The sequence below is a fragment of the Squalius cephalus genome (assembly GCF_949319135.1).
Source record: "Squalius cephalus genome assembly, chromosome: 13".
NCBI classification, from domain to species: Eukaryota; Metazoa; Chordata; class Actinopteri; order Cypriniformes; family Leuciscidae; genus Squalius; species Squalius cephalus.
Window position 1 is genome coordinate 16,475,250 of NC_137134.1, and position 27,489 is coordinate 16,502,738.

The window sequence follows — 27,489 nt, forward strand, 5'->3', positions numbered from 1 at the left end:
ATATCATAACCTTCAGCCCTGTTATCAAAGTTATGATAAGGAAATATGACCAAACAATTTTTTTCTTCTCAGATTTTAGTAAGTTTTTCGGTCATTACAACTACTACTGTAGCACCTACTGAGGCTTAATTGTATGCTAAATTTACACCCCTGTTGCTCATTCTGGATTTCTTTTTTTATCAAATGAATTTTTATGAATATATAATGAAATCACATGTCAAGGTTTTTATTATTTGTCACAAATTTTGGAAACAGCATTGCCAAAAATGTAAACCTCATTGAAATTGAACAGAACATAAAATGTCTCAAATAATATTTAGTTTGATATTTAGGATAAATGAAAAAAAGAAGAGAGAAAAAAAAAAAAGTTGATTCTATTCAATGATTGTGCCAAAACTCAGCACATGACAAACATTTACTTATAAAGTTAAAGACCTTTGAGTTTAATATTTCAATGTTTACCAAAAGTCCACACCGTAAGATCCCGTAAATGACATCCAGTTTTTACGGTTTAAAAAAGACAAACATTTTTTTATTTTTTCAGTGTGAGATAAGGAGGGCAATCTATTAACCTTCAACCTTAACCTGGCAATTTTTTTTTTTTTTTTTTAAGCACATACTGATACTTTAAGGGTCAAACTCTTCTTTTACCTCAATGTATGTTTTAGTAACATAAGTATTATGAAACAATCATTAATTAATTAATGTAGTAATGTTCTTCTTTAAATGTAAAGAACACTAGTCAGTGAAAAAAATCTAAATCTAACAGGTTTAACCTGTAAAGCACAGCAGTGAACACATCAAATATTTTAGAACTTTCTTTTTGCTTCATGTTTATATGTTACGTAAATGTGACTTACAAAGTTTGACTTGTATAAGGTAACTTGTCCTTTGGTTTGTCCAAATGACAAAAAAAAAAAAAAAAGCTACTTGTGATGTGAACTCAAAATGAGAATTTCTGTCTTTTGGTGATTTTCCTTTAGTTGTGCGCAGTGAAGGCAAGCTATTATTTTTGATGTTATTGTTATTCATCTTAATGTCATGTTCAATTAGATTTTTTTTTACTTGAAAGCAAGTGAAGCAAGGGTGTAGAGATACATTCAAGCTATTTTAAGGTATATATAAATAAATAAAAATCACAGGATTTTTTTTTTTTTTGTGATCAAAGATGAGTTTTAAGGGATACAAGTATTGACTACAGGGGGATTTTAAACAAAATATCCTTCTGCACATCCACAAAGTGGTCTTGTATAAAAGAGTCCTCCTTTTGACTTAGTAAATGATTCACTTTTTGATTCCCCATCATACAAACAGAGTGAGAAAACAAGTTACAGTCATTTGTGAAATGAGAGTTCAAAATGAGAGTTCCTGTACAATTCATCAGCTTTTCCTGTTTTCTATTTTCTGTTACTGTTGTGCAAGGTCAAGGTGAGTTCAATCATTTTTAGTAGAATGTTATTTGCATTATATACACATCCAACACTTTTAAATGACCTTAAGTTGTTTTAAAGAGTGTTGACTACTACATCTTTGTGTAACGTTTGTTTGTGCTTCTCAAAATGTCGTTTAGAGGATATTATATGAAAACATATAGGACCAGTTTGGAAAGCTTCATATTATGAATATTGAAACAATGTAAGTGAACTGCGTGCCAGGTTTTACTGGTATAGATTCACTGCTGGCAAAATCGGCTTTCAATAAAACATAACTGCCTATTCAGAAGAAAGGTGAAAAAAATTAAATCAGTGCTACAGGACTAGAGAAAATGAAGAAAAGAAAATAATTTGATTTGATTTAATTCTGATTGGATTATTCTCCAAATTAAAAGTAACAAAATAAAGATGCTACATTTTAAATATTTGTTTAAAAGTTTGTTTAATGTCATGTTTAAGACTCATGTCCAATGCAGACAAGAATATCAGAGACAGACCAACAAAGATACTTGTGAAACTCCTCGGCTTCGTCTTTAGGGAACCCCTAAATGGACATGGTGGTGGAGAAAAATTGGGATGGGAGAAATGTTTTTTTTTTTCAAATCGTTTGCATTCCCTTGCAAAACTTCTGTGTCCTTTAGCAAATATGTTTGCGTTCTTTTGCTAAACCTGTTGTGAGCTCAGGCAGATGGTCCCTTCAGACTTTTCTCTCTGCCGCCTGCTCATAGAGACCAATTTATATTATAAACTCGTTTTGAGGAAAATTGGGTTGTAGCTTGTTGTTACTATGATTGGAAAGTGATTGGGAGATTACAGAGGAGGGAAGTTATGGTGATGTTATTCACTTTGACTGTATATATAATGACACAAAGATAGACGGAAGTAGTGACATTCACTGCACAGAGACGGGCGAATGGAGTCACCCCGTTCCAAAGTGCAAAGGTTCATTACACTGTTCATTTGTTTGTTTGTATCTTCGCCTACCCTGGTAATCCAGAGTTCTCGCGAGAGCACAAATTGAATTTGCTCAGCGAGTTACTCTGGTGTCGAGCAATGGAGCTCATTAAATATGCCCCTCGATCTGAGCTGCACCAATCACAGCGGGTGATCTGATATAGGCGGGCCAGAGGCGAGATGACGACAGCGATGTGACGTCGAAGTCATTAGTAAACATTGCAAGATGCCTATGGATGAATACCAGTTGTTTGAAACGTCTTTGGTTTAAGTATAACGAGTTAGACTTGGCTTTTTCTCTAAAAGAGGAACAGAAGACGGCGCTCGAATCGTTCCTTTGCAAAAAGGACGTTTTTGCTGTTTTGCCGACCGGATACGGTAAGAGTATAATCTACCAGTTAGCTCCGCTGGTAGCTGGGGTTTATTGTTGTGATTGGTCGTAGTGTTATCCAATTGCGTGCAGTGAGATTTTCAAATGCATGCTTGTTGCCGCCCCTCGAGCGGGGCGATTTTCATTAGTCGACACCAGACCATTAATCTTTCAGATTTAGGTCTGGATTTCTAGGCTAATCTTTGCCCAATGATCACAGATTTCTGAGCTTTATTCAAAACACCAATTTAACTATTCCTCTTTCCCTTGCTTTTCACACAGAGATAACATGCACAGCACCAGATATACCAAATGGTGATGTTGTTGAGAAAATGCAAGAATACCAGAAAGATGCCATATTAAAATACAGATGTTCACCAGGGTTCAAGCCTAGCGAGGGAATCCCTAGATGTGCATATATTATGAATTCAAATTATGAATTCAAATTAGAATGATGGATATTTTTGTTTTACAGTAAACATGTGTGCAACACCAAACATCCCAAATGCAGAGATTGTGGGAGATCAGAGAACACACTACGACATCTATTCAAGAATACAATATAAATGTCGTCCTGGGTTTGAACCAGAGCAGCCTGTACAAATCACCTGTAATTCCCAGACTAAATGGACAGGCATAGGACAATGCACTGGTATGATTTTTGTATCATTAATGATTATTATAATTGATTTTATTTATTATTACTATCACTTATTATTATTCTCACTATTATTATAGAAATTATCAGAATTTTGATGATTCTCCAAATTAAATGTAACAAAATAAAGACGCTACATTTTTAGTTTGAAAGTGTTGTGAATCTTCTTCAATCTCACTCATTTCCAATACCCAACAGATTCATTCACCACAATATACTTTATGATTTGATTCAAGAAGAACAAGAGCGAACAGTGAAAATATTGCTTGTGCACAGAGTGGTCCGGTGTAAGAAAAACCTCTCTTTGACTTTGATAAATGATTAACTTGTTGATCCCCAAGCAGACAAGAGTATCAGAGACAGACCAACAAAGATACTTGTGAAACTCCTCGACTTCGTCTTTTGGTTGTTTTTCTTTAATTGCGGTCAATTTTGTTGTTGTTATTTATTTGAATGTCTTTTTCATTTAGATTTAATTGGTTTGAACATAATTGTTATATTATATGCACTTCCCAAAAACATTTAACTGTGTCTCTAGAGAGTGTTGGCTAGTTGTGCAAGTACTTCAGCATTTAATATACACAGTTGTGTCTTCATGTGACGTTTGTGCTTCTCAGAATGTCTTCGAGAAAACATTAAATATGAAAACTTAGAACCAGTTTAAAAACCTTCATATGCTGATGTTGAAACAGTGATAGTGAACTGCATGACAGGTCATCAGATTATATTGTACTTATGTAACTGGTCCTATTCGACCTGCTCCTTGCTGGATTCGAGCCGGGGACTCTGGCGCGGGAGACGGACACACTAACAAGGACTCTAAAGACCACAGCCTCTAGTGTCAATTGCTAGTGTATCTCTTGAGGCCAGGGGAGTGAGGTTTACACGCGCAGCTCTTACTGTACTATGACAATTACACTTGTAAAGAATGTAAAAACATTGTGTTCACAGTTTTTAAATAGGGGTGGAATAATGATGTTCCTGTCTGTGAGGGTACGCTTTCTTGGAAGTTTTCGTTTTTGTCTTTGAATTTCTCTCAGTCATACTACCTTTATCTTGAATTTTTTCAATATCCAATCAAATCATTATACGTCTGCATAATGACGACTCAAAACATATGAGATCAGAATGTTTATGTTTTTAAACTGTTTCCTCGCAGCAAAGCAGAGATCGTGCCGTGATCTATCCGTGGAAAACGGGTTCACACAAAGCAATGAGGAAGAAATCCTTTACTCCTGTAATCCGGGTTATAAACCGTTCACTGGGAACTGGTGGGATTTAGTGACATGCAGCAAAGGCTCTTGGTCTAAAGAACCTCGGTGCATCCGTGAGTTTTATTATTGTCAGTCTCAGGTGTTAGACGAATGATAGTGTACTGAAATGTGCTTCCTGTTTTCTGTCTTTACAGGGGAGGAAGAATGTGGTGCTTTTCCCAGTGTTCACCATGGAAAACTAAAGCAAAGCCTTCATGATCGAGGATCTGCTGAAGTGGAATGTGATCCAGGGTTCAAATCAACTCAACGCTTCATTATATGTATCAGAGGTACATGGGAGAAACCAGTTTGTGAAGGTGAGCTTCTCAAACTCTTATTGCATGTTTGTGGGGAGCAACGACAGCATATAATGGAAAATAGACACTACCCAGATAGCATGTAACCATTGAAACAATGTTGAGTCAGTGTTGATGCGTCAACGCTGATTACATTGAAATAACGTTAGAAAGTGATGTTGCTTTAACATCACTCTTGCACCCTCAGTTAATATTGAAATAATGTTCAGTTTTTAACCACAAATCAATGGTGTTAATATTGCTTCAACATTACAAAGTGATGTTGTTTCAACGTCACTTTTGCACCCTCAGTTAATGGTGAAGCAATGTTGAGATTTCAACCACAAATCAACGGTAATAGTATTGATTCAAAAGTGATATTTTATCAACATCACTTTTGCACCCTCAGTTAATGTTGAAACTGTTGAACAAAAAATCTATAGTAATGCTACTGAATCAACATGACACTATGATTGATTCTACATCACCGATGCTGAATCAATACTGAAATTAACAAAAATAATCAATGGTAATATTGTTGAATCAACATTACACTATGATGTTGAATCTACATCATTGCTGTTGAATTAACACTGAAATTAACAGAAATAATCTTTGGAAATATGGTTTGATCAATGTTACAATGTGATGTTGATTCTAAATACATTTTGTTGAAACACTGAAAATACAGCTGAAAAGGAATGTCAACCAATATTGCCATCTGATGTACTAAGTTCATGTTGAAACAACATTAATATTTCAACTACACTTCAATGATGCGTCAACAAATTCCTGACCATTTAAAAATTTGGCAAAAACTTTTTAAAATATAAATGACACCTTTCCAGCAGTTGAGTCAATTTATTTTATTCAATCAATCAATGACAAAAATATATTAAAAGATCATTCTTTAAAAAAAGAAAGAGGGAGAAATAGGACAAAAGCATTTCAACCTTTAAAAATAAAATTGGCTTCAGAAGTCTGATGTCATAACTACAGGTGGTCCAACGGTTCAGGTTTTTAAAAATCTGTCTTACATCAGACTACTGCCTCTTTTCCTTTGGGTTCTCTGAAATCTGAAAAAGACAGCATGATGTTACTCGAGAACAAGTCAATTCAGTTGCCACATTCAAGAAATTCAAGAATGTTAATATACTAAACACAATATGATTCACTTTTTTTTTTTTTTTTAGTTGCTGAACACAAAATATTCTAACTATGATTAAAGTATCATTAAATTCTGATTATTTCATTTATTTTTCTAAAATCTACTAATGCTACAATATATAAAAAAAAAAAAAAAATCACTATGGCAGGGGTGTCTGATTTTATCTCCAGCCCTAATTAAACACACCTGAGGCAGCTAATCAAGGTCATTAGGATCAATGGAAACTTCCAGGCAGGTGTTGGAGCTAAACTCTTAAGAGGAACAAACACCTATGAGCTATAGCCATTAACTATATCTCAGTTCATTTTCTGTGAAACTACAGCATTTAAGTAACAAGTTTATCTTGTAGAATAAAAGAGCTTAGGTTTTTTCAATGAAAATTTCTTTAAAGGGATGGTTCAGCCCGAAATTAAAATTCTGTCATCATTTACTCAAGTTTACATCAAGTTGTTCCAAACCTGTATGAGTTTCTTTCTTCTGTTGAACGCAAAAGAAGATATTTTAAAGAATGTTGGTAACCAGAAAGTTGATGGTGGCCATTGATTTCCATAGTAGAAAATAAATACCATGGAAGTCAATGGCTACCACTAACTGTCTGGTTACCAACATTCTTCACTCTCTTCTTTTGTGTGCAGCAGAAGAAAAAAATTCATACAGGTGGAACAACTTGAGGGTGAGTAAATGATGACAGAATTTTCATTTCGGGCTGAACTATCCCTTTAAAGCTGCAGATTCACCTTATGTAGACCTTAATCTCTTTAAATATCACAAAATAGCCATGTCAGTCACTTTCTTAATAAACACAAGATGTTTTTTGTTATTGTGTTTCAGTGGAAACAAGCTAAACTGAATGGAAATCAGTTCCATTTCTCAATTTAATACAGATTCAGGAATATGAATGATTACCTGATTAAGCAGTGATAAGGCACAGGATATCATCAAGTCCCAGGTCAGGTGATTATGCTGTCGACAACAACTCGGTGTCTAATCAATGTCAGCATTATCAGGAGGGTGCTGCTTTTTTCTTTTTTTTATTGTCTGCATGCAAGCACTCTGCATGCAAGCACTGACGGATGCCAGACATGGGCTATGTTTGCAGTGCAACTTTCTTGCTCATGTCTCCTGCACTTCAAGAAATGTGTTAAATGACGTTAGAACTTTATTCAGGAAATTCGTAATAAACTTTACTAAAGCAATGTGTGTTGTGTTTGTCTATTGTTTAAACAACACAAATCAGAGTCGAGACAACGATGGGCAATTCTTCTTTTCTTTTTACTGTGCAATATCAGAATGAACAACTTGTGAACACATTACATACATGTGTTTCTTGTTTCTTTTAGACAATTCACTGGCCAACCAAAATCTAACTTAGAGTTAATCTAGAGTGGCCAAGCAGTGCTTATTCCTGAGTTTACTCTGAGTGCATTCTACTCAATACACTACACTTCCTCCCCCCCCCCAGATAAGAAAATCTTAACAAACAATATTTCTCTGTTAACAAAACTTTTTCTTTCTTTTTTTTTTCAAAAGGAACAAACTTATGCTACTGTATGACTATAATGTCCCACTCCAGGTTCCTTTTTATAAATCCAGACGGTTTGGTGGTTTCCGTACACGGGTAGGGTAACGTTTCTCTTCACAGGTTGGAGTTAGTGCTTGTGGCACTTCACTGGAAGATACAGTGCCATTTTAAAGTGTTGTTGTATCACTTCCACTGGAAACAGTATCAGTAGTGGTGAATGGAACACTCGAGGGAACACTTTCCAGAGGAACATTTGATCTTCTCAACTGATCAATGTGTCGTCTCCAGATAGTAGCTGGTGCAATCTCAACTGTATATGAGAGTGGTTCTGTTCTTTGACCTTTGCAGGTGTCCATTTGTGATCTCCTCTGTAGTTCCTAGCAAGCACACTCTCTCCTATTTCCAACTCTCTCGTTTTTTCCCCTCCTTGTGATTGCTTTATCTGTCTGTCGTGTACGGTCCTCCTCAGATTAGGTTTCAACAAATCCAGCCTTGAACGTAAGGGTCTACCAAGGAACAACATAGCCGGTGTTCGATTTGTGGTGACATGAGTTGCATTTCGATATGCAAACAAGAAATTGTGTAGCTTCTGGTTCAGTGTGATCTTTTCACATGTCATGGCCCGTAGTGCATTCTTCAAGCTTTGCACAAATCTCTCAGCTAAGCCATTTGTAGCTGGGTGGTAGGGCGCTGAGGTCACATGTTTGATTCCATTGTTCTTTAAGAAGATCTGGAACTCCTCAGATATAAACTGGGGACCATTGTCACTCACCAACTGTTCTGGTACACCAGTCCTTGCAAAAAGTTCTCTCAGAACAGTCACAGTTTGGCCAGCGGTTGTGGAGGTCATACTGAACACTTCTGGCCACTTTGAACACGCATCGACCACAACCAAGAATGTGGTGCCCATGAAAGGACCCGCAAAGTCAACATGGATCCTTTGCCACGGTAACGCAGGCCACTCCCAAGGATGTAGCGGTGCAGTCTTTGGCATCTTTTGCACATGTTGACATCCTGAACAATGCATGGCGAGCTGCTCGATCTGTTGATCTATTCCAGGCCACCATACGAAGCTTCTAGCAAGTGACTTCATCTTTACCACTCCTAGATGCCCAACATGAAGCTCCTCCAAGACTCGAGTTCGCAACTTAGGAGGTACAACAACTCTTAATCCCCACATGATGCAACCAGCATCCAGAGTTAGTTCATCACGGCGCTAATAGAATTGTGCAAAACGAATCTTCTGCTCTGCATTCCAGCCAGACTGTATAGCTAAATATACCTGAGACAATGCAGGATCTCTCCTGGTTTCTCTTCGAATCATTTCGTCGGTAACAGGAGAACTCTCAAGCTGAGCAATTGTAAAAACATCCGAAGGTGTGCTTACGTTCTCTGTCTTTGAATCACACCCATCCAATGGTAGACGTGATAGTCCATCAGCATTAGCATGTCTGTGTGTTCTTTTGAATTCAATCTGGTACCTATGTCCTCCAAGAAACAATGCCCACCTTTGCATCCATGCTGCTGCTGTCAGTGGAACTCCTTTCTGAGGACTGAAGATGGAAACCAACGGCTGATGGTCTGTAAACAAGGTAAAGTTGTTTCCATACAGATACTGATTGAATCGTTTTACGCCCCATACCAGGCTCAAAGCTTCCCTATCAATCTGCGCATGGTTCTTCTCTGCCGCACTGAGGGAGCGTGATGCAAAAGCTATGGGGCGCTCTGTTCCATCACCCATCACATGCGACAGCACCGCCCCGATGACGTATGGTGAGGCGTCGCATGCCAACTTTAGTGGCTTGTGTGGGTCATAGTGAGTCAGAACTGTATCTGACATCACTAGTTTCTTTGCTTCCTGAAAAGCTTGCCTGCAATGCTTTGTCCATGTCCATTTATTTCCTGCTTGTAACAGGGCATTTAGAGGATGGAGAACAGTAGATAGATTTCTCAAAAACCTGTTGTAGTAATTGACAAATCCAAGGAAGGACCTCAATTGCGAGACATCTTTCGGTTCTGGAGCCTCTGCAACAGCTCTTAGCTTGTCGTGACACTTGTGCAGACCATTCGCATCAATTTTGTGTCCACAATACATAATGGTATTTTTGAAAAACTCACACTTGTCACGTCTTGCACGCAGTCCATACTCTTCCAATTTCTTTAAAACCCGTGCTAAGTTCTCCAAGTGACTACTGTCACTATCACCTGTGACAATGATGTCATCGAGGTAGCATTGGGTACCAGGGCAACCCTGAAGTACCTGATCCATAGCTCTTTGCCACAAGGCCGGTGCTGAGGCGACGCCGAAAACAAGCCTGTTATAGCGATACAAGCCCTTGAGAGCATTTATAGTCAAGAACACTTTTGAGTCCTTCTCCATTTCCATCTGTAAATATGCTTCCGCCAAGTCTATTTTACTAAAGAGCTGTCCACCTGCAAGTGTAGCAAAAATATCCTCTATTCTTGGTAGTGGATATTGTTCTACCTGCAATTCAGGGTTGACTGAGACTTTAAAATCCCCGCAAAGTCTAACAGTTCCATCTTTCTTGGCAACAGGAACAACTGGAGTTGCCCAGGGACTCCAGTCAACCTTTGAAAGTATTCCTTCAGCTTCCAACCGATCCAGCTCATTTTCCACTTTCTGGCGAATAGCATAGGGAACAGGCCGCGCCTTGTGAAACTTGGGTACTGCGTTCTCATTCAGGGTTATCTTTCCTTTTATATGCTTCAGAGTTCCTATTCCTGACTGAAACACAGCTGCAGCCCCATCCAGCACTTTTTCCAGTTTCAATTGAGTGCACGTCGATGTAGGAACTGTGACTTGCAGACTTTTTATGGATTTCCAGTCCAGCTGCAACTTTCTCAACCAGTCACGACCCCAAAGTGCTGGTCCCTCTGTTCGTACTATGTACAGGTCTAATTCACTCTGTTGGTCATTGTACTTTACAGTTACGGGCATCACCCCTAGGAGGATTATGGGCTCACCAGTATATGTTTTCAGTTTAACAGGCGATGGCTTTAATTTAGTCGTTTTGAAATATTTTTCAAACTCGTACTGTGACATCACTGATACAGTGGAGCCTGTATCCAGTTCATTCTGATTTTCTGTCCATTCACTTGAGGTGTAAGCCAGATTGCTTGTTTTAAGTCACTTTTCAGACTGTAGATTTCTAAATTGGCCAACCCTGTGTCACTTTCTTCATCTGAGTTTTGGGCGACAACATGGACATTCCTACTTTTCATTTTCTGAGCCTTGTACTGTCTCTCTTTCTAAATGTATGGTACATCAGACCGACATGCTCTTTGTATGTGTCCAACTTTGTTGCATTTTCTGCACATTTCGGTTTTGAATCTGCACTGATTTGCTTTGTGTCCACCCCGGTCACAACGGTAACACAGTTCAACTTTTTGCATTGCTCTTTTAGGTTTACCTGCAGTGGTCACCTTGTTTACAGACATTTTCACTCCTGATCTCAGCTCTACGGCGTCTCTGGCAGCCGTTTCCATGGCTACAACAATTTCAACTGCACGTTTGAACGTTAGATCTGCCTCCGTGAGCAATCTCTTCTGTATACTCTCCCGTGAAATGCCACAGACTAGACGATCTTAATTCAGCTACATAAACTGCGATTGACTCTCCGTCATTCTGATTCCGTTTATGAAATCTGAACCGTTCTGCAATGAGCAGCGGTTTTGGCGCTAGATGCTCTTGCATTATCTTCACAATGTTGTCAAAACTAAGATCAGCAGGCTTTGTGGGAGCAGTGAGGCTTCTCAGCAGAGCATAAGCTTTCCCTCCTATCACACTCAACAACACTGACACCCGCTTTTCACCATCAATGTCATTAGCTTTGAAATACTGCTCGATTCGTTCACAGTACAAAGTCCAATCATCCGTAGCACTTTCAAATGCATCAATCTTTCCGATATATCCTGCCATCTTTCTTAATTCACTTACTATTTTGCGCTGAATCTACCCCTCATCGCTGTGAGGCTGGGTTTCTTCTGTCTTTATCACTTCTCCTAGAAGAAAAAAAAAAACCATCCTAAAAAAAAAACTAGGAGACAGCACTTCCATAATATCCAAAAATCCTCGTCGCCAACTGTTGTGTTTGTCTATTGTTTAAACAACACAAATCAAAGTCGAGACAACGATGGGCAATTCTTCTTTTATTTTTACTGTGCAATATCAGAATGAACAACTTGTGAACACGTGTTTCTTGTTTCTTTTAGACAATTCACTGGCCAACCAAAATCTAACTCAGAGTTAATCTAGAGTGGCCAAGCAGTGCTTATTCCTGAGTTTACTCTGAGTGCATTCTACTCAATACACTACAATGTGCATTTTTTAAGTGTGTAGATGCACCATTGTTTGAAACTGTGCTAGAGAAGTCATGTAAGTATGTCAGGTGCTTCAACAAACAAGATTTCTGTATAGGTTGCACCTATGTTTTCTCTCTAATGAGGAAGCGTTACACTACTGAGAAGTGTGCATGCAAAACCAAAATGGGCGTTTACCAATCAGTGGCCAATTTCAAACTACAATAAATGTTTTTCAACCATTTTTCAACAGACTTGCTAAACCACCCCACCCCTAAACCAAGCCCCCAGTGGATTAGAGCAAATCAGGTAAAGCGGTTGAAAATGGCCATTGTGGTTTGAAAACGCCCCACTGATAGAGAAACACCCACTATTGTTCTGCAGAGATACATGCCTGAATGATCTTGTGCTCATCAACTACAAATCACTGTTAGTTCAATGTCACTGTCTCCACCCATGTGTGCTGTTGGCTTTCATCAAAATTTCAATGCTGATCCAACACACTTTAAACACTGAAATGTCAATCTCAACCAAAATTATGGTTTGGATCAAAACTCAACATTGTACCATGCTATCTGTGCGATTTATTTCAACACTTTACTTACTTAAACTATGTTAGTAGATTTAGTAACAATAAATAAAATAAAATGAAATGAAAAATAAAAAGCATGCTAAAAACAGAAATACATTATATGCACCATTATTTGAAACTCAGAGAGTTCATGCATGTCAAACACACAAGACTTCCGTATAGGACAGCTCTTGTGTTTTCTCTCTAATAAGGAAGCATCAATTAACTACGGAGAAGCCCACATGCAAAACCAAAATGGGCATATACCAATTAGTGCCAATTTTCAAACTACAATTGGTGTTTGTCAACCATTTTTCAAAAGACTTGCTAAAATCATGAGGGCCCACCCCTAAACCAAACCCCCAGTGTATTAGAGCAAATGAGGTAACACCATTGAAAGTGCCCATCATGAACTGAAACGCCCCACTGATTGGGAAACACCCAGTAGTGTTTTGCACAGATACATGCCTGCAAGATATTGTGCTCATAAACTAAGACTCACTGTTAGTTCAATGTCACTGTCTTCACCCATGTGTGCTGTTCCCTTTCATCAAAATTTCAATGCTGATCCAACACACTTTAAACATTGAAATTTTGATGTCAACCAAAATGATGGTTTGGATCAAAACTCAACATTGAACCAATGTTACCATGCTGTCTGGGTATTTATTGACAATGTTAATCTCAGTCTTACTGGATTTCATGAATTTCCATTAACATTTTTTTTAGTGGACGTCAGATGTAATATTCCTCCAAAGGTGGAAAATGCATTCATAACATCTGAACCTGAAGAATTTTATGCACATGGATCTAGTGTAACATATGTATGTCGAAGATCATTCTCAATGAAAGGGGAAAATACAGTTTTCTGCCACAATGAAATTTGGGGAAAAACACCAACATGTGAAGGTAAGATTTTGATTGGTGATGATAACTGACTTTTAAAGGGGTGGTTCAGGATGTTCGACATCGGACCTCATTTTCAAGTGAGCCTGGTTGTTATTCATCAGTGGAGACAGTTTTCAAAAAAATTCATCCAGTCCTTACTTTTGGATAGTTCGCCTATGCTAGGCTAGCGCGAGTCAATAGTGCACGTTAGCCTGCCATTAAAACAGTTTTACCAGCTCCACAGTACACCAAAAGCAAATAAATTATAACGCCAGACTATCGATGTAAATGTCTGTTGAGAGAATAATGTTAGAAATCAAACTACCCTTTCATCACATTGCATTAGTTATAATTTGTTGCCTGTATTTATAAGCAGTCTACAGCAGCGGCGGAGTTATATTTGGTTACCTAGGAAACCGAGAGAGCTGATCCACATAACAATCACGCAAGTGTATTTACCTGCCGCTGACAATGTGATGAAAGGGTAGTTTGATTTCTAACATTATTCTCTCAACAGACATTTACATCGATAGTCTGGCGTTATAATTTATTTGCTTTTGGTGTACTGTGGAGTGGGTAAAACTGTTTTAATGGCAGGCTAACGTGCACCGTTGACTCGCGCTAGCCTAGCATAGGCGAACTATCCAAAAGTAAGGACTGGATGAATTTTTTGAAAACTGTCTCCACTGATGAATAACAAATGTCTTCAATGTTGGCAATAAAAAATAAATAGTTCTTAATCAATCTTTGACATCTGTCTGTTATCAGATATTTTTGTTTAAAAAATTTTTAGTAAATTTTACTCATTTTAAATGGTTAACTTTTAAGGAATTAATTTGATTAATTATTACTCAATTCTAATTTGTTAAATTTAATTAATAATATTACTTGTAATCTGTTGCCACAATTTTATTGAGTAGATACAGTGTAACGCTGCTTGTTGAATATATGACAAAAATGTAATTGTTGTGCTAAACCACTACTTTTGCAAAAGTAATTAGCATAGTTACTCTTGAACACTGGGCCACAAAGTATAAAAGCTTCTGTGTGGATAAATATGTGATCAAGTGTCTGCTTTCTCTAGAGGCAACATGTTCTCTAAGCACAACAGTGGAAGACTTAAAAATAGAGCGATCCCCTGGTATTGAGGGTTCAGTCAAACCGGGACACAAGTTAATATTTTCATGCAATGGACAAGGGCTGATATTAAAAGGACAGAGAGAAATCACCTGTCAGCCAAATGGAGAATGGAGCAGCCCTTTCCCCAAATGTGTAAGAGGTAAAGTTATATGCTTATTTAGTTGAGTTTTATTAGCAGTGTTTGCAAGCATCACTATTGCTCATGTTAAAGTAAATGCTCAACTTTGGTACGTATTTCATCGACACATCGTCTCTCTTGATTTGGGCAAAGAAGATGTCCTAGCAACCACCCAGAATAACCTAGCAACAGCATAGCTACGCACTAGCACTGTGGCGATGAGCTTTACATGCACAACTTCAGACACAAATTTAGATTTGGTTATAATATATTATATAGAAATATCCACAGATCTCTTCAATACAGAAAGGCATTTTTAAAACATTTAAAAGAAGACCCCAAATTTTCATTTTAATAATGTTCATTACATAAAATCATGTTCTATGGTTGAAGGCCATAAAAAGTCATGTGGCTGATATTGAGATTTATTAATGTCATTTGCCAATTTTTGTGGTGATCTAAAAATAAAACTTTGCTTTGCCTTCAGGGAAATGTGGGCCACCACCACAAGTAGACTTTGCAGATACAACAGAAATGACAAAACCTGAATACAATTCAGGGGAGAGAGTTGAATACAGCTGCTTTAATAAATACACACTGGTTCAGAGTCGCCCCTACTCCAAATACATGACCTGTGAACAAGGCGAATGGAGAGGGAATATTAAGTGTTTGAGTAAGTATGAACTCTAAACCATTTACATCAAAGACACGTTAGGCTTTTCTTACTGTATTTTATTTTGTAAGTTTGATGTAATCTTGTAGTTGTTCTGGTTCTGATGAATCAATGAATGTATGTTGTAACAGTGACAGTGAGATGTTGTTTGTTTCAGAGCCTTGTTCAGTGACGGTGGAGGAAATGGATAAAAGAGGAATACAGCTGCGATGGGCTGAACGGGAAAAGATATTCTCACCACATGGGGATTATATCGAGTTTGTATGTCAGAGGGGCAAATATTTAATAGGCAGTATCCCCCTAGAACAAACCTGTAATGATGGAGTGATGAATTTGCCTAGGTGTGTGTGACAAGGAGAATAAAACATCACTGATGCATCAGCATCAGCTGTACTACTAATCAAAAAAAATAAAAAAAAATAAATAAATTAACAATCTAAATAAATCCTTTTTCCCAATTCAGTTTCTCTGTTTTGAATTCTTGCAATTAAATGATCAAATTTACCTTCCACCATACTCTCCATTTTTAAACCCTATCGGAGAGTTTTTCTCTGCATGGCGGTGGAAGGTTTACGATCTCCAGCCCCAGGCTCAGGTACCCCTCATTCAGGCCATGGAGGACGCCTGTGACCAAGTCGACGCCGCAGCAGTGCAAGTGTGTAGCAGTGTCTTGCTAATGAGGATATTGCTTGTGATGTTGATTAAATTCTCTGGCCAGATCCAGCTAGGCGAAGAGATAATGTATAGTATGTTTACTCTAGTATTTTCTGTACAATATTGTCAGTTTTTTTTTTTTTTTTTTCAGATTTTTTTTTATGTTTGTTGTTGTTATTTACTGTAATTGTAACCTGTACTGGATACAGTATTTTACGTTTGTCTGTTTGCTGAGCTAACAGTGTTATGCACACTACTGTAGTAGCATAAACTGGGACATGTTTTGTTGTGATTCTCCATGTTGACATGTTGACTGATTTGGATATATGGAGAGAAATAAATGATATTTTCCTCAGTCTGCAGCATTGGTCTTGTGTAGTGTTTGGTGAACTATTGTATAGTTGCACTTTCTGTGTACTTCATTTACAGTACTCTAATCACTGAGAATTAGACTTGCTAAAAGTGTTTTAAGTTAGCAACAGCAGTGTGTAACTGGTTCAAAAAGATTGAAGTCATATGAAATGTGTGTTTCGTATGGTAACAAAATATTGTTTTTATGAAGTCGTGTATAGTTTTGACAAAAGTGTTCCATTTTGCAAATTATCTGAAGTGTTGTGCTACTTTGGTGTAGGGTTGTGCTAATTGTGTGTAGTGTTTTGACAAACCGGGCCCTGTTTTCAAAATTGTGCTTAAACAATTGAAAACGGTAACTGATTTACAGTTTATTTTCAATTGCTAACATCCTCTTGTCCAATCTTTCGTCACATTTTCAAAACTCTAAACACAATTAGCACAACATTTGTCTGTTGTGAACATAATATCAACACAATTCATGTTGTTTTCACACAATATACAGTCAATTAACACATTTCTAAAATGCTTAAATTTTCTTTTCACAAAAGCTTACCCAATATCAAAATCATGGATCTTTCTGGTCTTATTTACAAATGATTAAACACCGTATGACAGAAATGAAGGCATGATGTACAAAACCTTAAATATAGTATAAATCTTCTACTTCTGCAACAACAGAAGCTCAAATGTACTAAAAAAAATGAAATATTGAAACAACTGATAAGCATTTTTAGGTAGATCACTAAAATATTGAAAATCCAATCTCAGTTGGAGGCATAGTCAGGTGTTGAAGTTCTTTTCATTAATTGGACATACACAGTAAAAAGGTGACTCTTTGAATTGGGTTTTTTTTTTTACAGTTTTTTATGATCACTATGACATTTTTTTCAATCCTTTTAACAATTTCCCTACGCTCTGAACACAGTTAGCACAACATCTGTCTGTGTAGGCTATACTAGAGGTCTTCACAGTGAACCCGAGACCCGACCCGGGACCCGTACGGGTTCGGGTCTATATTTTAAATGATCAGCCGGGTCCGGGTCGGGTCCGAATTTATTACTTCGGGTCCCGGGTCTGTTTAACATTGTGTGTAATACCCGTGCGATCGGAGTCATCAGATCAGACTCGGAGAAAACCCGGCCGTGAGACACTGCTTGTGTTTTTTTTGTAACTTGCAACTTGTAAAATTGGGACACTCAAAATAAATTGCGTTAAAAAGCATATTTTAGGTTGATCCAGCTAGCGTGCATGTGCAGTCTCAAGCGCGTGTCATGTTTCTATGGCAACCAGTTACCAGCTTCAGTGAGGGACCGCCAAACCGCGCTTTAGATTTTACAATATAAATTAACCATATTGTTTAATCTTAAAGTTTTAGTGGTCAGATTCAGACTCTATGCAGAGCAGAGAGCACAGAGATGATAGCAAATAAATAACGTCAGCGGCCATATGGCACTGAACGAGCAATCGTTATTACGTTAGTTCAAAAGGGCAAACAGTCAAAGTTATTATGCGAGTTAACTCGAGTCAGAATGTAAGTTACATGTGCAAAGTTGCATTTGTCATCCGTCACCGTGACATCAAGTGGACTTTTGAAGCTGAAATAATGAGTGGCTTGGACTTGGAATAACGAGAGGAATAACATGAATAACTTTCTTGTCGGAGGATTGTAATGCATGATCACAGCCAGTCAGGTAACGTTAACGTTAAAAGTAAGGGAGAGGAGACTACTACGCTACCACGGCTCCTTAAATTAGGTAAGACAAAAAGTTGTATTTTTCGCAACAGGTTTATTGCCTTGTAATAGCAGTTTAAGGTGGAATATGTGACAATCGGGTCCAGTCGGTCTGTGTCTTCCCGGCGGTTTCGGGTCCAGCTTTCAAATAATAGACGGGTCCAGGTCGGGTCCGGTTAGGCATTTCTCGGATCTGCACGGGTCCGGGTCCAGCTTTTGAAATAATAGACGGGTCCGGGTCGGGTCGGTTCGGTTTAGCACATTACGGGTCTCTTTCGGGTTCGGGCACGAATTTTTGGACCCGTGAAGACCTCTAGGCTATACAATTGTAAGCTCGCGCTAAATCGGCCCAATGGAGGCATCCGACCAGCACGGAAGGTCTTACTGTCCTTTTCTCGAGGCAAAGTATTTTTTGATTAAATGCAATACATTTGAATATGTATTCTCTTGTTATTTCATCTGACTCCATAAATGAAAAGGTTTTAATGATATCTTTGGATCATTAATTGTAAGTGAATGTTTGACTATTCCTTTTAACACTTTAATGAAAATAATGTCAAAGTCAGTTAGAATCAAATGTAACAATTTATTTTGTCAGGTAAATGTATCATGCCAATTTCATAATCAATTCAAAGATAATCGATACAAAACATCAAATGCTCTGGAATAAAGAGAAAAGATGCAACCCAACATTAAGAAAAACATGAGGCTGAGAGGTCTCCGTCTCAGCCTCACGGGCGAATCTGAGTTACAGAAAAGGCCCTGAACCCTTTGCTACATTCCATTATATAGTCAGGACCTTTTTCACTTGGAAACATCTTTTAACAATGGAAATTTGCATTCAGAGGTTACACCTTTTGGGGGTGTAGGGATACCATTTGTCTAGAGGCCAACTCCTCCTTATGTGCCAGTTATCCATAAACTTTTAAAAACCTTGTATACCTTTTGTTTTACTTATTTGGAAATGAGACATTTGTACCAGTCGCACTTAGACATTTTAAATGATACAAAACATGAAAATACTATGTGATAATCATTCACATTAAACTATACATTTTCTTGGGTGAATTCAGGTGATCATCTGAGCATGAGAGAGGGGGTGAGGGGAGAGGGAAAGAGATGTAGATTAGGATGACTCGGAGGTGAGACTTTCATCTCGATGGTGCACGAGGGCCCGTTCAAATGGTAATTTCCAGAGAGGTCCTTTGTCCTCTCGACCAAACAGACTTTCCGTGATCTCCTAATTTCTCAATTCTTACACAATTAACACATTTATTGTTGCTTTGACACAAAATGCACACAGTTAAAGCTCCAATATGTAACAATTTTGTAATAAAATTTCCGAAAATAACTTGCACAGTGTGATATATTTCCACCAGTTGTGTACTTACAATATCTCAAAAGTCTCCAAAGATTTTTTATTTCAGAGAAATTCCGATTTTAAATAACTGTCCGTCCCGGAAAAGAAATGTCTCCTCTCAGTGACGCAATGTCCGCACTATCCTTTTTTTCCGGTGTGGACCATGTGATATTCCACCACACCGGAATAGTTATTAAAGTTATTAAAGAGATCGTTAATATAGTCCAAGTGACTACAGTGGCTTAATCTTAAGTATATCAAGCGACGAGAATACTTTTTGTGCGCAAAAACAAACAAAAATAACGACTTTATTCCACTTTTCATTTCCTTCTCTCTGGGTCTCTAGTTGGTTCACGTAGTGTTTTTGCGTAGCGCGTCTGTGTTACACGTCACCACGTAGGCTCACAATTGGCCGAAGCTGGTCATGTGTGTGATGCGTGTTGACATGAGGGTGAGTAATTACTGACAGAATTTTCATTTTTGGGTGAACTAACCCTTTAAGCCTGTAAGGTTAGGTTTAGAACATGGTGTTATCTGTTCTGACATAGTGTTAAAGCATTGGTAAATTTGGCAGTAAAAATCCATTGTTTTGGTCTTGGTTGAGCTTGTGTGTAAAAGAAGTTCAAGCATTTTAAATTTGTGTTAACTGTATGCATTTTGTGTTAAAGCAACAAGAAATGTGTTAATAGTATAGCTTACACAGACGGATGTAGTGCTAACTGTGTTAAGAGTTTTGGAAAATTGTTAAATGTATTGAAAAATCTGTCATAGCAATCGTAAAAAACTGTAATAGTGAACGGATGACCTCTAGTGGTGATAGGATGGAAACAGCAGGCGTAGAATGTGTCACAGAGCCCCCCTCCTAGGAGTGGCTTCCAGACGCTCCTAAAACAATATAATCCAGGTGGGAGGTGGAGCGGGGGTGGGATGGAGGGCCAGGGCGGAGCAGGCTGCGGAGGCGACCCCTCGGGCGGAGCAGGCTGCGTAGGCGACCCCTCGGGCGGAGCAGGCTGCGGAGGTGACCCCTCGGGCGGAGCAGGCTGCGGAGCAGGCTGCGGAGGCGACCCCTCGGGCGGAGCAGGCGGCTTTGGTTCGACAGACGCAGCGCGAACAGCCTCTGCAGACATGACGTGAAGCAGCTCAGGCTGTACTTTGGTCCACCAGAGCTCATCAGCAGACCACCACGGAGGCCCAGATGGATCAGGGACCCATGGCAAAGACTGAAACCTAAGGAAAACTGGGAAATAAAACAGACAGTGTATTCACAGCCCATCGGGTAGAGGCCGGAAATGCAACGGGTTCAATCAGAATCTCTATGGAAGTGTCTGAATCAGCATAAAGCTCAAAATCAGGTTCATGAATGGAAACTAGGCAAATAGGCAGTTCAGAAAACTCAGGGATAGAAACGGAATAGTCAGATAATTCATTTTAGTCATGACAAGGCTACTAGAGCCGTGGGCTAACAGGGCAAAGACAAGGTTCCTTTAAGATCTCTGTGGTCGGATCAGAACTGAGCGAGAGTTCACAAATAGTCTCCTCGGTCGGTTTAGAACAGGACGAGAGTTCATTGACAGGAAGATGATCACATGAGTATTCAGGGATGGCTTCTACAATTGGGTCAGAACAGGGCCAAAGTCCATAATTGTCCTTTCTGGCTAGTTCAGGACGGTACCATAATTCATTGTTGGTCTGCTTGGCTGGTTCTAAACAAGATGGTAGTTGAAAGATTGCCTCCGTAGCCAGGTCAACACAGGAGGAAAGTTCATTAACGGCCTCTGAGGCAGTTTCAGGGCAGGAAAACAAGGGTTCAGAGATGATCTTCATGCATGGTTTAGGACAAGGCAAGAATTCATAATCGGCCTCCCTGGCCAATTCAAAACTGGACCAAAGTTCATCCCTAAACGTCATCACCGCGCCAGGAGCTGAAACGAGTGCCACCACCTCTGGATATTCAGCGGTGGTGTACGTGGCCCAGACACACCATAAAGCGAGCCCCATTAAGGGGAGGGCGGCCAACGGGATAACCTCGGGAGTAGAAGGGCTAGAATGAGTTGATTTGGGAATCCCAGCTGTGCATACTGACACCAGTGGTGGATCCTCCACGCTGGATGCAAACCTCTGACGCTGGATGACTGTTTCCTTCCCCAAAATTTTCTTGGGGAAATAGGTGAGGACTGGCTCAGGGTTGAAGGCAGTCAGCGGCGAAGACGGGTCCGGACTAGATAAGACCAGCGGCGAAGGCGGCTCAGGGCTGGACAGAACCAGTGGCGAAGACAGCTCTGGGCTGGACAGGACCAGCAGCGAAGAGGGCTTTGGGAACTCTGGCTCGAGGGAAACGACGCTCACAGACTCTGGCTCAACTGGGCAGACGACTGGCTCTTGCTCGACTGGGTAGGCGGCTGGCTCTTGCTCGACTGGGTAGGCGGCTGGCTCTTGCTCGACTGGGCAGGCGGCTGGCTCTGGAAGATCTGTTGAGATGTAACAGGGCTCTGGTGCGGCTGCCATTATAGGCACGGAAGTACCAGTGCATTCCTCTGCGACCCCCACAGTGAAAGACGAGCCAGTTAACAGTAGAGCATAATCCAAAAAAAAAAATGACAGAGCGATGTTCGAGGACCCTCATGAATTAATCGAGATCTTAGGGGTTGATTTATGCCGTCACAAAAAAAGTCAATGAGAACACAATCAGGCAGATCAGAAAAATATGCTAAATCCAAAAACTATAAATCCAATAACTATAATAAAATATATTCCTCTAACAGTCTCATGCCCTGTTTTAGGGCTAGTAATTGTTTTGCAAGGTTCAAACCTGACCAGTGTTCTTCAGAAAAGCCACTGGATCCTTGTTTGGCGGAGTATTCTGTTACGGAAGGACAGATGCAAGAGGCGTGCGGATCCATGTGCAAAGCTTTTAATCAGCGAGATGCGTTCAAAGCAGGCAGAGACTTAATCATGAACAAACAGGCAAAGGTCAGAACCAGCAGAAACAGACGTGAAGACTGGGCCAAAACGTAGTACAAAACCAGGCAGATGATCAGGGCAGGCAGCAGACAGGGAGATATCCAAAACAAAAGGGTCACAAAACGAGCAGGCAGACACAGAAATGAACACTCAGTAAAGTTCACAATAGTTAACCAATACTCCGCACCCAGTGAGCTCATGTATCAGTGATTTATAGTCCCTGATATTGACTACAGGTGTGGAAATAATCAAAGCAATGGAGTATGGGAAATGTAGTCCAAAGTAACCTGTAACTGTGTGTACAGTGAAAAAGTCTTAATAGTGAACGGGTGACCTCTAGTGGTGATAGGATGGAAACAGCAAGCGTAGAATGTGTCACAGTATAAGGGCAGAATTGACACATATAAAATAATCCAGTTTCTGTAATTCCATCTGATGTTAGTGTTTTTATGACATTGTGCTATGATTGACTAAATGTTCCTGTTGGAAGAGAACATGTGTTAGTGTTTTGGTAGACATAGTGTATTTAGTTTAGATGGAAATAGGGGTCCACGAGATTTTTTTAAATCTTTAAAGTGTCTATTTTCAGAATCTGCCGGGTACCAAGCTGAAATAACACCCCAAAGGCTTCATTTTTAACCCTTTGCTGCACCCGACCGGAACCCGAAAAATCAAAAAATTACATAGAAAGTGGCATAACATTTGAAGTAAACAACATACAGAGACAAATGAACACATTTTCCCATACAATTCTGACCCCAGGAATTTAATGGAATGGTTATTTTTGACATTTGACAACATATTGACCCTATTTCTGGACAAAAATAGCAAAAAATGGCCAAAGATGTTGTTAGATTTTGGTGTATTTGGCCGAGCAGTGGTTTGGGTGGCTCGCCAATGTATTAGATTTCTCCAATACATAAAATAAGTAAGCTTGACCAGTGTTCTTGTGGAGAGAAGAATTTATTGAAGGTTTGTAGTGTAGCAGTCCTTCAGTAGCGATGTTAGCATGTCGCCCTTCAACAATCTTAACCCAAAGTTCTGTGTCTAAGACAGAACTTTATACATGAAGACAAAAGGGCTCCAAACAAAGGAAAACTGTTAGGACCTCCCACAGGAGATCGATCTATACTGCAATCTACCTTGAGCAATGTGGTTTCACACCCATCAGTTTCTATGGGCCATTTGTCTGTATGGGCCATTTGGTTCACACCTTTACAGACACATATAGAGTTGATTAAATCTAATGCACAGTAACCATGTAAATGCATCTGACTAAAATTAACTGAAAATACACATAATCTTTCAATGTGTAGAGGATCAACTATATTTTTGTTTTCTCCAGCGCATTGGGTGATTTTTTTTTTTCACAAACTGTTATTTCTTTATCATTCAAGTGTCTATTTTAAAATTAAATTTGGTACCAAGCTGAAATAATGTCCAAAATGCTTTATTTTTAACCCTTTGCACCAAACCCGAAAAATCTAAATATGATATAAAGTGGCAAAACTTTTGATGTAAACAACTCACAGAGACAAATGGACACATTTTTCTATACAATTCTGACCCAGGGAGATTGTTATTTGTTATATTTTACAACTTCTTGACCATCTATGGTCAAAAACAGCAAAAGAAAGCTAATTTGACAACGTTTTTATTATACTAATAGCAGCCTGAAATGGGGTTTATTTTAACCTTTTACTGCACCTATCCTGAACCTGAAGAAATTGAAAATAGCTTTACTTTTGAAGTAAACAAAACAAAGCAAATTAACTTAAAAAAAATTCCAAAAAGGTCCAAAAAGTTGACTAACTGCCAGTTTGGGAATGTTGGGGCTTTGCAGTTGGCAGTTGGTGGCCGTCGGTTGGTACCTGCAGATCGCCATCTCCCACTGCTCTCTCTTTTGGAACAATTTCAGTAAGTATTTGAAACTATAATTGAGATATACCTTTGTAGTCATAACTAAGTCATAAGTAATTTTTCAACAGTTTTTACTATAATCACAGGCTTTCGGAAAGCAAGAAGCTATCATATCTACACAATATCCGAGATTTGAGACTCTGTGAAGCAGCCAGTTCACCATACCGCATGATGGATATTTGTGAACAGATTCCATTAACATTAGAGGACTTGCCTTTGGATACAATTGGCTATCACCAATACTGATATAAAAGCTTTACAGGGAAAATATATTGTTTACAAGTGTCAAAGGACTCTCTGCGCCATGTCAAATCTCTGTCAATTCAATCTGAAGGAGCTCCAAGAAGGTGTTCCTTCTTGTTTCCCAATCAGTGCATTTTCTGTGACAAAGCAAAATCCAAGTTCAAGGCCAAGACTGAAGAGCTTACAAAGTTTCAGAGTTGGAAACACAAGGAACCAGCCTGGAAAGTTATTGAACCTAGGGCACAGGAATTAAAGGTCCTGTTCTTCGTGATCCCATTTTTCAAACTTTAGTTAGTGTGTAATGTTGCTGTTAGAGCATAAATAATACCTGTAAAATTATAAAGCTCAAAGTTCAATGCCAAGCGAGATATTTTATTTAACAGAAGTCCCCTTTCAAAGCCTACAGCGAACGGCCGGTTTGGACTACATCCCTCTACTTCCTGCTTTAATGACAGGAAGTTTTTTGACTAACCTCCGCCCACAGGAATACACAAAAAAAGGGGGCGTGGTCTTGTTGCCCTCCCACGGAGAAGAGGAAGAGTTGCATTTGTCATCTATGTTCTCCGGGTCTGATTCCGGCTCAAATTGATAAGGTAATATTAAAGATATGTTTACAATAACACTGAGCGCATGCATCTCCACGTTATGGTAAGAGGAGTGACCTTTCCGGGCAACATGCGCTAAGCTGCTGTTGAATCACAACACAGGAACCGCTGGCACAATCAGAACTCGTTACGTATTTCTGAAGGAGGGACTTCATAGAACAAGGAAGTCATCAGCACGTTTTTAGGACAGTGAAAACAGCGGTATACAGATAAGTAAATTGTGTGAAAAATACTGTTTTTTTTACACGCGAAACATGAACACATGTTATATTGCACACTGTAAACACAATCAAAGCTTCAAAAACACAGGAAAAACGGGACCTTTAAAGAAAGAGGCTCTTTATCGCAAGGTGTAGGACAAGGAACTTTTTGCAATGGAAGCTAAGTATTATCTATCATGCAGAAACAACTTCAACACAGAGTACCAAACCCATGAGCGTGGAAGGGAGAGAGCAGAAAAGGCAGCAGACAACACTGACAGCCTGCAGGCCCAGAAGATAGCAGCACATAACAAGTCATATTGTGTGGTAAATGATTACTTTCTTAGGAATGGGATTGAATGCAAAGAGGTTGTCCAGCTAAGGCCCATGTGCAACTTGTACATGAAGACACTGGAAAATCAAGGTTCCCTTTCGAGAACGGTCACTTCGTATTGCTTAGCTAATACGCAGTGGGAAACTCCTTTCCTCAAGAATATTGAAGCTAATAATTTAAAACGCAGTGCAGCTGCACAGCGAACACAGCAGAGCGTCTAGCTCGCCCATTGGCTGTGCTGCAGCAACTGAACAACCTATGGCCAAGTGCTCTGACGTGTTGGTCGCACGTCAGAGCGCGCCTAAATGGGCGTGGCCTTAGTCTATAAAGGAAGCCCATTCTGGCCAAATAGCAGGTTTAAATCGACTGAAGAGACAAATCCCGACAGATTGTAATAGTGCGGCAGACTACGCAATACTCGTTCCCTTACTCTCAGGGAACCAAGGTTACGTTAGTAACCGAGTACGCTCCCTTTCAAGAATGGACACTTCGTATTACGTAGCTAATACGCAGTGGGGACGCAATGTAAAATGCCGCACTATTAGCAACTGGCTGCATACAACTGGAGCCTAGGGAAGCACCCCGAGGCTCCCAGAAACAAGCCATAACAAACCCCAACATAGTGACAGTAACCAGACGTGAGTCGTGTTTCATGAATAAGGGGCTGGAGTATAAGAGCCGGGCTCGCTCCGAACATAAGTCCCAGGACAATTGTGCTAATGGACAGTAATAGGTAGACTGATAAGATCTATCGGAATAATTCTATCGGCCTTTTTTTCTAGCAGATTTTGCACTTAGGTGAGAAGCATGTGAGCCATGCCGTTTCTCACCGAGGTCTCGATGACCGCCTGAAACCGTGGGGGTCTGCGAGAGAATTGGAGCGAGTAACCTCGCTTTATAATGTACAAAACCCATTTCGACACTCCAGGGATGGCTTGTGAACCGCTCTGGATCTCCAGCCAACAGCTGTGGGCGGGCATAGATGGGCGGCATTGTAATTGTAAACGGGCTGCTTCTTCGAGCGGAGGCAGCTTCAGAGGAGGTCAGAGACGTGAAGAGTCGCTGAAGGAGATAAAATCTGCTATTTGGCCAGAATGGGCTTCCTTTATAGACTAAGGCCACGTCCATTTAGGTGCACTCTGATGTGTTGGGCGCCAAGTCATCTGATTGGGTCTCGCATCAGAGGCGCTTGGCCATAGGTTGTGCAGTTGCCGCAGCACAGCCAATGGGCAAGCTAGACACTCTGCTGTGTTCGCTGTGCAGCAGCACTGCGTTTTAAATTATTAGCTTCAATATTCTCGAGGAAAGGAGTTTCCCACTGCGTATTAGCAACGGAATATGAAGTGACCGTTCTCGAAAGGGAACCTTGATTTTCCAATGTCTTCATGTACAAGTTGCACATGGGTCTTAGCTGGACAACCTCTTTGCATTCAATCACATTCCTAAGAATCCTTTACCTCCTAAGCTTTTATATTTATTTCAATCTTTACCTAGTTATTTAGCAAGTTCATTTTTCAAAGACTTCAATAAACATCTTTCAAAGTTTATTTGGAGTAATAAAATGCCTCGGATCAAAATTTCCAAACTAATGAAACCAAAGGACAAAGGTGGGATCGCCTTGCCAAATCTTCAGTTATATTATTGGGCAGCCCAGATAAAAAATATGATTAGTTGGTGTAGTGAGAGGACCAATTCTATCTGGTATAATATGGAAGCAACAACTTGCTTTCCACTACCAATTAGATTTCTACCATTTGTTAAA

General features: G+C 39.5%; 1 protein-coding gene across 1 annotated transcript in view; it reads left to right on the forward strand.

The window, feature by feature from the left end:
• Nucleotides 1-27,489, forward strand: part of LOC307170184 (complement factor H-like) — a 268,514-nt gene that overhangs the window by 81,559 nt on the left and 159,466 nt on the right. The gene's annotated exons all lie outside the window — the stretch shown is intronic.